This window comes from Cucurbita pepo, chromosome 10 (assembly GCF_057944985.1).
Source record: "Cucurbita pepo subsp. pepo isolate OVF chromosome 10, ASM5794498v1, whole genome shotgun sequence".
In the NCBI taxonomy this organism is placed as follows: domain Eukaryota; kingdom Viridiplantae; phylum Streptophyta; class Magnoliopsida; order Cucurbitales; family Cucurbitaceae; genus Cucurbita; species Cucurbita pepo.
The window spans coordinates 16,073,158-16,080,317 of NC_141807.1; the positions used below are offsets into that span (position 1 = coordinate 16,073,158).

The window sequence follows — 7,160 nt, forward strand, 5'->3', positions numbered from 1 at the left end:
CAAGCATGCATGTTTGAGTTAACCAAATTTTGACACTCAAAATTCCACTCAAACTTGTGGGGTTTATTTGGCAAGCATGCAAGTTTGGTTAAACCAAATTTTGACACCTCAAAATTCCACTAACATGTATTTTTCCATTAAATGAAGTCAACATTTTGACTTTCTTCATTTTAATTGAACAATTAATTTGAATAATGAATTTGAAATTAGAGTAACATTAAATGATTAATTAAACTATTTAATTAATATTTAATATTAATTCAAATGTTAATCCCAATCAATTCCGACACATAATTGATTAAGATATTTAAATCTTATTTACATATCTCAGATTCTCTCCTTTTGTTTAATTCGTAAATAAAACAAAAATGCGGTTAAATATATCGTATATATGTAGCGCATATTCTCTAATTTGAATTCGAACACTTCGAACTCACTCGTCACACTGTTCTATGGTTTAATCTGATATGAGCTAGTAGAGGGACCTAATGGACCTATAGATCATGACCTCCAACGATCCAAGATTAACCGGCTAAACTCATCAACCTTGTAACCAACATTCGTTAACTACTAGGACACTCCACTATAGCCTAGTAGTTGCACTCCCCTCACTATAGATATATTTCTGTCCATTTGATATAACCATGATTAGTAAGTCGATCCTTCACAGGGTGTTCGTAACTAGAGCTGGGTCAATTTACCGTTTTACCCTTAAAGTTACTTCTTGTTCCTTATGTCTCACTGATCCTCTAATGAACAATTGGTTTGTGGTCCAACCAGTAAACCGAATCCCTCTCAGGACAATGAGAGGGTGGGGCCCCTTGTTCAAGACCTGGAGTCAGTACTTAAGGGAACTACCTTTCTTCTATCCCTAAAAGTGGGTAGGAGTGAATTCCATCTTGCACCCCACGTTCCCAGCCATTCACCCAGTCTTACCCCTGAAATGGGAGGCCTATTGAGTCGGCGAACTAGAGCCACTTTCACCCGTGCAAATATAAAGATAATTCCGAATAAACAGGAGTTCATAGTTAGCTCAGGATTAAAACCGAGTTACCTAGGTTATCGAATGAAAAGAAAATCAGTCTCAATAGTAAACGACATTATAAAGTGAGAGTGGTTTTCTTCATGGTTCGATCTTATGCAATACTCATTGCATAGGACGCCCCCACTCACATGTCTCCACATGTACAATTTAGTGATCACATTGTTTATATCATATACAAAAGTGGGCCGCATCCATTGTGTCCCCAGAATAAGGTACTCAGCCTTATCCTTATACTATAGATCATTTTGACTATATACTTGAACTTGATCAACTCTTATGTCTCTACATATAGTTCAAGTAATCATACTATAGCCAGAGTGTTCTTAATTTATTGGATTTAGATTAATGATCGTAAAGTTCACTTTATTCAATAACAATTTTTACTGAATAAACAACAATAATAACTTTATTGAAAATAGAATATGTTTTTGTTTACAAACTATGAGTTTTAGGACATAAAACTCAACATTTGCATCATCCATGAGATGCATTGCGGCTAACGTAACTCTCAGGTCGTATGAGAAAGTTCCTATAGCGCTAAACTCTCAAGTCGTATGATAGAGTTCTTAGAGCTACCGCGACATTTCGAGGTGTTCGATCGTGTGACTTTTTCTTCAAAAGAGTCAACATCAAACATCAGGTCTTTAATTGGCAACCCATCAAGGGGAGCGTCGATTGCATCGATTCCATCAACAGTCTTCCCATGAGTTTATGGTGCATGACCCATTTTTTATATCATCCACCTTCGAGCGCTACCGTCCATGAGATGCATTGTGGCCAACGTAACTCTTAGGTCCTATGAGCAAGTTCCTGTAACCTTCAAGTATTGTTCTACATCAAAAATAAAGTTTTTTAATTCCTTAGCATCCCGGTTCCCATTTAAGGGTTTGTGTTTTTGGATTTTCAGTTTCTTAAGCCAAACATGAGCTTGGCTTGGGGTGTGGTATTCTACGACCCTCCTTGTCAAACTCACTCTGGTGCTCATCTCAATCATCTCAGCCATGATGGCGTTCAACAAAAAAGACCTTGAAAATGACCGGATTATCACATTAACCATTTGAATGACCTCAACCTCACTTGTTGAAATTGAACCAAATATGTATGACATAACACTATTTAAGGTTCAAAGTTCATAAAAGTGTTTTTAATCTAGGATACTATTGAACTTGACTATTATAGTGCCTCTCAAAGCAAGTTCATAAAAGTCTTTTGAATTTAAGATACTATTGAACTCATCCATTAGAGTGCTTCTCAAACCTAGGTAAAGTTTAAATATAATTGGTGACAAAAGATGAAACTATAAAATAAAAAAAATAAGAAAATAAAATTTCATTGTCGAGAATCAAACTCGGGTCTCCTCGATGAAAGCCAGATCTTCTGTGTAATGTCTAACTCTTCGACACGAATTTTTATGTGTGTGATAGAGTTCTCAGAGCTACCGCCACGTTTCTTGTTGTTCGATCCTGTGGCTCTTTCTTCAAAAGAGTCAACATCAAACATTAGGTCTTTGATTGGAAACCCATCTAGGGGAGCACCGATTGCTTCAATTCCATCAATGGTCTTCCCATGATTTTTTGGTGCATGACTAGTTTTTTATACCATTCACCTTGAAGCGCCACCATAGTTTTGCATCGTCCATGAGATGCATTGTGGGCCAATGTAACTCTCAGGTCCTCTGAGCAAGTTCCTATAGTCTTGAAGTATAATATCAAAACATAATAACGTAGTTGATATGTTAAATATTAAAATAATTGATGTGTATCATAAACATTAAATAAAAATATATATTTGAAATTTGATGGAGATTCATATTAATTAAACATATATTATGATATTCTACGACATTTTAATATTATTTAAATATGATATTATATCTTAATGTATTAGGTATTCAAATATATAATTTGACAAAAATTATCACAAGTTCACTATAAATAGAACCTTAGGGTTAAGTCAAAAAGCATCAAACACTGAATACTGTGACATTTTGCAGAGGAAGCTGATAAGGACTTCAAAGAGCATGTGGTCATGTTTGACATTTTAGGTTAACAACATGGTGAAAAGAAACCAGAAATTTTGATACTAACTACAAACCTTTGAATAAGGTTTTAGAATAAATAAGATATCCAATCCAAAACAAAAATGATTTGATAAAAATAATTTAGAGTCATGTTTTTATAAAATTGGACATGAAATTGGGATTTCAATTCTAATTTTCTAAAAGGACAAATATAAAATAGCATTTATGTCCAATTTAGAAAATATGAGAGGAACGTTATGCCATTTAGGCGAAAAAACGCTCCATCTTAATTTTAGAAGATTATCAATGATATTTTCAATCCTTTCAAAAAAATTCTATAGTTTATATTGATGATGTGTTGATATTTTCTAAGATCAAGACTTTAAACATCTACATACATTCATTAATGTAATCAAAAGAAATCAGCTAGTTGTGTCCATACCCAAAATCAAATAATATCAAACTCAGATCCGTTGTCTTGGATTTTAAATTTATTTGAGCCTTATTAAAACCCATCCAATGGTCTTTGTCTCAAACTTTGGTGATGACGTATCCTAGAAAAGCCAACTTTAAAAAAATTTGAGGTTCTCTCATTTACGTGTCTTATATCCTTCAAGATATCAGGCACATTTACAAATGTCTTGATGAGTGTCTTCAAAATAATACTAAGAATTTATTGGTAAGGGATATCTCTACCACCCAAAAAAATCAAATCATTAGTCAAATAAACTCTTTGCTTAAGTCTTATTGACCCAATGGCAGATCTCATAATGAAACGTGACGCATCAAATATCGGATATGGAGGTATCTAAAATTGTCAAAGAGGACAGAGAATCAATTATCATATTTGATTCAAAAGCCTCGAATAATACCATACAAATTAAAAAATAGTAAAAAAAAAAAAAAAAAAAAAAAAAAAAAAAAAAAAAAAAAAAAAAAAGTATTATTTCCATTGTACTCTAGGTACAAAAAAAATTTAAAGAAAATTTAATTAACAAAACTATTAAAATCTATTCAAGAGTCAAATTTAGTTTTAGAAAAAGAAGGGAATAATCTTGTTTCAAAGAAAAAATTATTTTGCTGTATAGAAGTAAATTTTGTTGTGGTTTGATTTTAAAATTCTACCAATAAAAGAAGTTGAAAACACCTTGGGAGAGTTTCTAACAAAGTCTCTCTTCTCTTCTCCGTCTTCTCAAACTGATACTAATCCAACCAATCATTTGCATGGACTCAAAAATTCAATTACCTATAAAAGAAGTTGAACACACCTTGTGAAAGTCTGTAAGGATACTACGACTTCTAGCTTTCCAAAATCCAGCGTTGTTGGCGCTTATCAAAATCGCTGCCAGAATAAAGTTTAACAAGTGGTTCTATAGTGTAGTGGTTAGCACTTTCGACTTTGAATCTAACGACCTGTGTTTAATTCCCGATAGGTAATCCGTCAATTTATACAAAATTGGTTCATAGCCGATTCGGTAGGGTCACTTTTGGAACGATAATCTGTAGAAGGGGTCACTAAGATTGAGATCATACAAAATGGGTCCATAGCTCAATGTTAGAGCATTTGATTGCAGTCAAGAGGTCACCAATTCGAACCTAGTTGGGCCCTTCTATCTTGGATAGAAATTTGTTACACTTTTTGGACCGACATTATGTCTAAGGGGTCACTAAGGTTAAAATTCTACAAAGTGGATCCATGGCTCAGTGGTAGAGAATTTGACCGGTCACGCGTTTGAACTTGGTTGGGCCCTTTTATTTTGAACATGTACTTTTTACACTTTTGGACTGACACTCTGTATAAGGGGTCACTAAGGTTGAAATCATGCAAAATGGGTTCATTGCTCAATGGTAAAGCATTTGATTGTAGATTAAGAGGTCATCAGTTCGAATTCGGTTGGGCCCAACCTAAGGGCCACTATTCTCGGACAAGAACCAAGAAATCATTAAAAAAAGAGTGTGGTATCCAAGCACCCACTATGAACATGGTTAAAAACTTAGCGCCACTATTCTCGGACAAGAACCAAGAAATCATTAAGAAAAGAGTGTGGTATCCAAGCACCCTCTTTTAACTTGCAATCCGTGCTTCGAGAACCCACCGAAAATGGGTCATGACTCCATTTTTGTTTTCACTTACTCCTCCTAAATCTATAAAATGTCTCCTATTTTTATTCATTTTCTCTTTACTTAAATATCAAAATCTTAATATTCTTCTTTGCCATTAATTTCACATAATTTAACATTTTAAAAATCGGTAAATTAAAAAAATCCTACATTGGTATATTCGTAATTTCATGTAGTCTTCCTAAGTTTGTCGCCGACATTGTTTGTTGTCCAGCTTGATAATGTGAGTTTGTAACCCATCCGTTAGGGTTCTTGGAATGATTCTCTAGATTATCCCTTCCATGTTGAGAGTTGGGCCATGGGTCTTGGGTGAAGGAACCGTTGGTTTACGGCCCCTAAAAGTTTAGTTGAGGCTAGTTTCACATAGTATCATTGTCTTTGAGATAACAATTCTTTTCTATTTTATCTACATTTTTTAAATATGGGTTCATTTCCAAATGCATGCTAACACCCTTATTGTTGTCTTTGAGATAACAATTCTTTTCTATTTTATCTACATTTTTTAAATATGGGTTCATTTCCAAATGCATGCTAACACCCTTATTGTTGAATAAATGACATGAAACTAGTTTCACATAGTAAGTTGCCTTTTTCTCCTATTGGTGGAAGGATAATTGGTTGATTAATTCTGATGTCATCTTTACCTGAGTTTTGGGATATTGTTATTAATGAGATTCAATCTAATGCAATTAGTAATTCACAATGATAATATTCAAAATACTTGACAAAAAAGAATGGTCAACATAAGATATTTGAAACAAATAAATATTTTGTCCTCTGATATATCAAATCACTCATTTGAAATTTCTTAATAATAAACCTGAAGTCTTACATCTTTTATAGAGAAAAGTTCCTTAAATAAAAGTCTTATTAGATACTTCTAAGCATTTAAAGATCTTTAACTAGACATAAAGCTAAACATTCTAAAAAAGAATTAGGGGTTAAACTTTCAAGTTAACGTAATTTAAGAAACTTATGATTTTTATATTATCAAGAGTTTAATTGAGCTAGGTCGATTCAATCTAGTGGACCCAAGAATTGAACCGAACCAAACCAACTAGTTAGTAACATGATTTAGTGGAAGCATTTTCACGCAAAGTAGAAGCAATAATGGAGGGTTTGAAATAATATAGTTTTCACCCCTTGTTTCTCGAGTGAATATTGAAATAATATGGTTTTCCTGTTAAGTTTTGCACGGAAGAAAGAAAGACTGGGATGTAAAGTATTATTTCAATTTGTTTGTAATATACAACAATATATAAATTAACTATAAGAAATATATAAAATTACATGTTCTTCAAGAGCTTCAATCAACACTGGAGGGTTACTTTTGCAACCACTCTAAAGGTGCTCAAGATCACAACGAGTTAAATAAAACAGCTCTAGAACTTTGAATCCAATAACTTGAGTTTGACTTGTGATAGAATCTCTTTTCTTGAGGAATCTGCATAAAATAGGAAAACCATTCCAAAATCAATTTTTACAAGGGGTTCTATGGTGTAGTGGTTAGCACTTTGGACTTTGAATCCAACGACCTGGGTTCAACTCCCGGTAGGACCTTTTTAAGAAATGACCTTGATGCAAAAACACAGACAACACAAGACATTTTAAAACAAAAGGGTGTTACCTAGCATTCGAAAACACAAATTTTCTTGAGACATAAGGCGTAACATTCTCGAGTTATTCCGAACTTGCTCCGCTATCATTTGAACCCATAATAACTAGCAACTTGTTAAGCATGATGTTTGCATTAACCTAGGTGTTTTCTTGGATTCTTGGTGATTCTAGGTTTATGCATAACGTCTTGGGTCAAGCTTGGAACTTATAAGTTCTTAGGAATAGCCCAACATGATATTATGCATATCTTATCACTTTAGTTATCCTAGGAGGTAAAGTCATATGGATCGTGATGAACATTTTCTCCCATATCTTGGTTTCGCTAACTAAAGTTTTCCAATAACTCCCAAACTTGAT

The 7,160-nt window shown here is 33.5% G+C and overlaps 1 non-coding gene across 1 annotated transcript; it reads left to right on the forward strand.

Moving 5' to 3' along the window:
• The first annotated feature begins 6,674 nt into the window (after nt 1-6,674).
• Nucleotides 6,675-6,746, forward strand: TRNAQ-UUG (transfer RNA glutamine (anticodon UUG)). The gene has a single exon. It is a non-coding gene; the product is annotated as a tRNA-Gln (tRNA).
• Nucleotides 6,747-7,160: the final 414 nt, after the last annotated feature.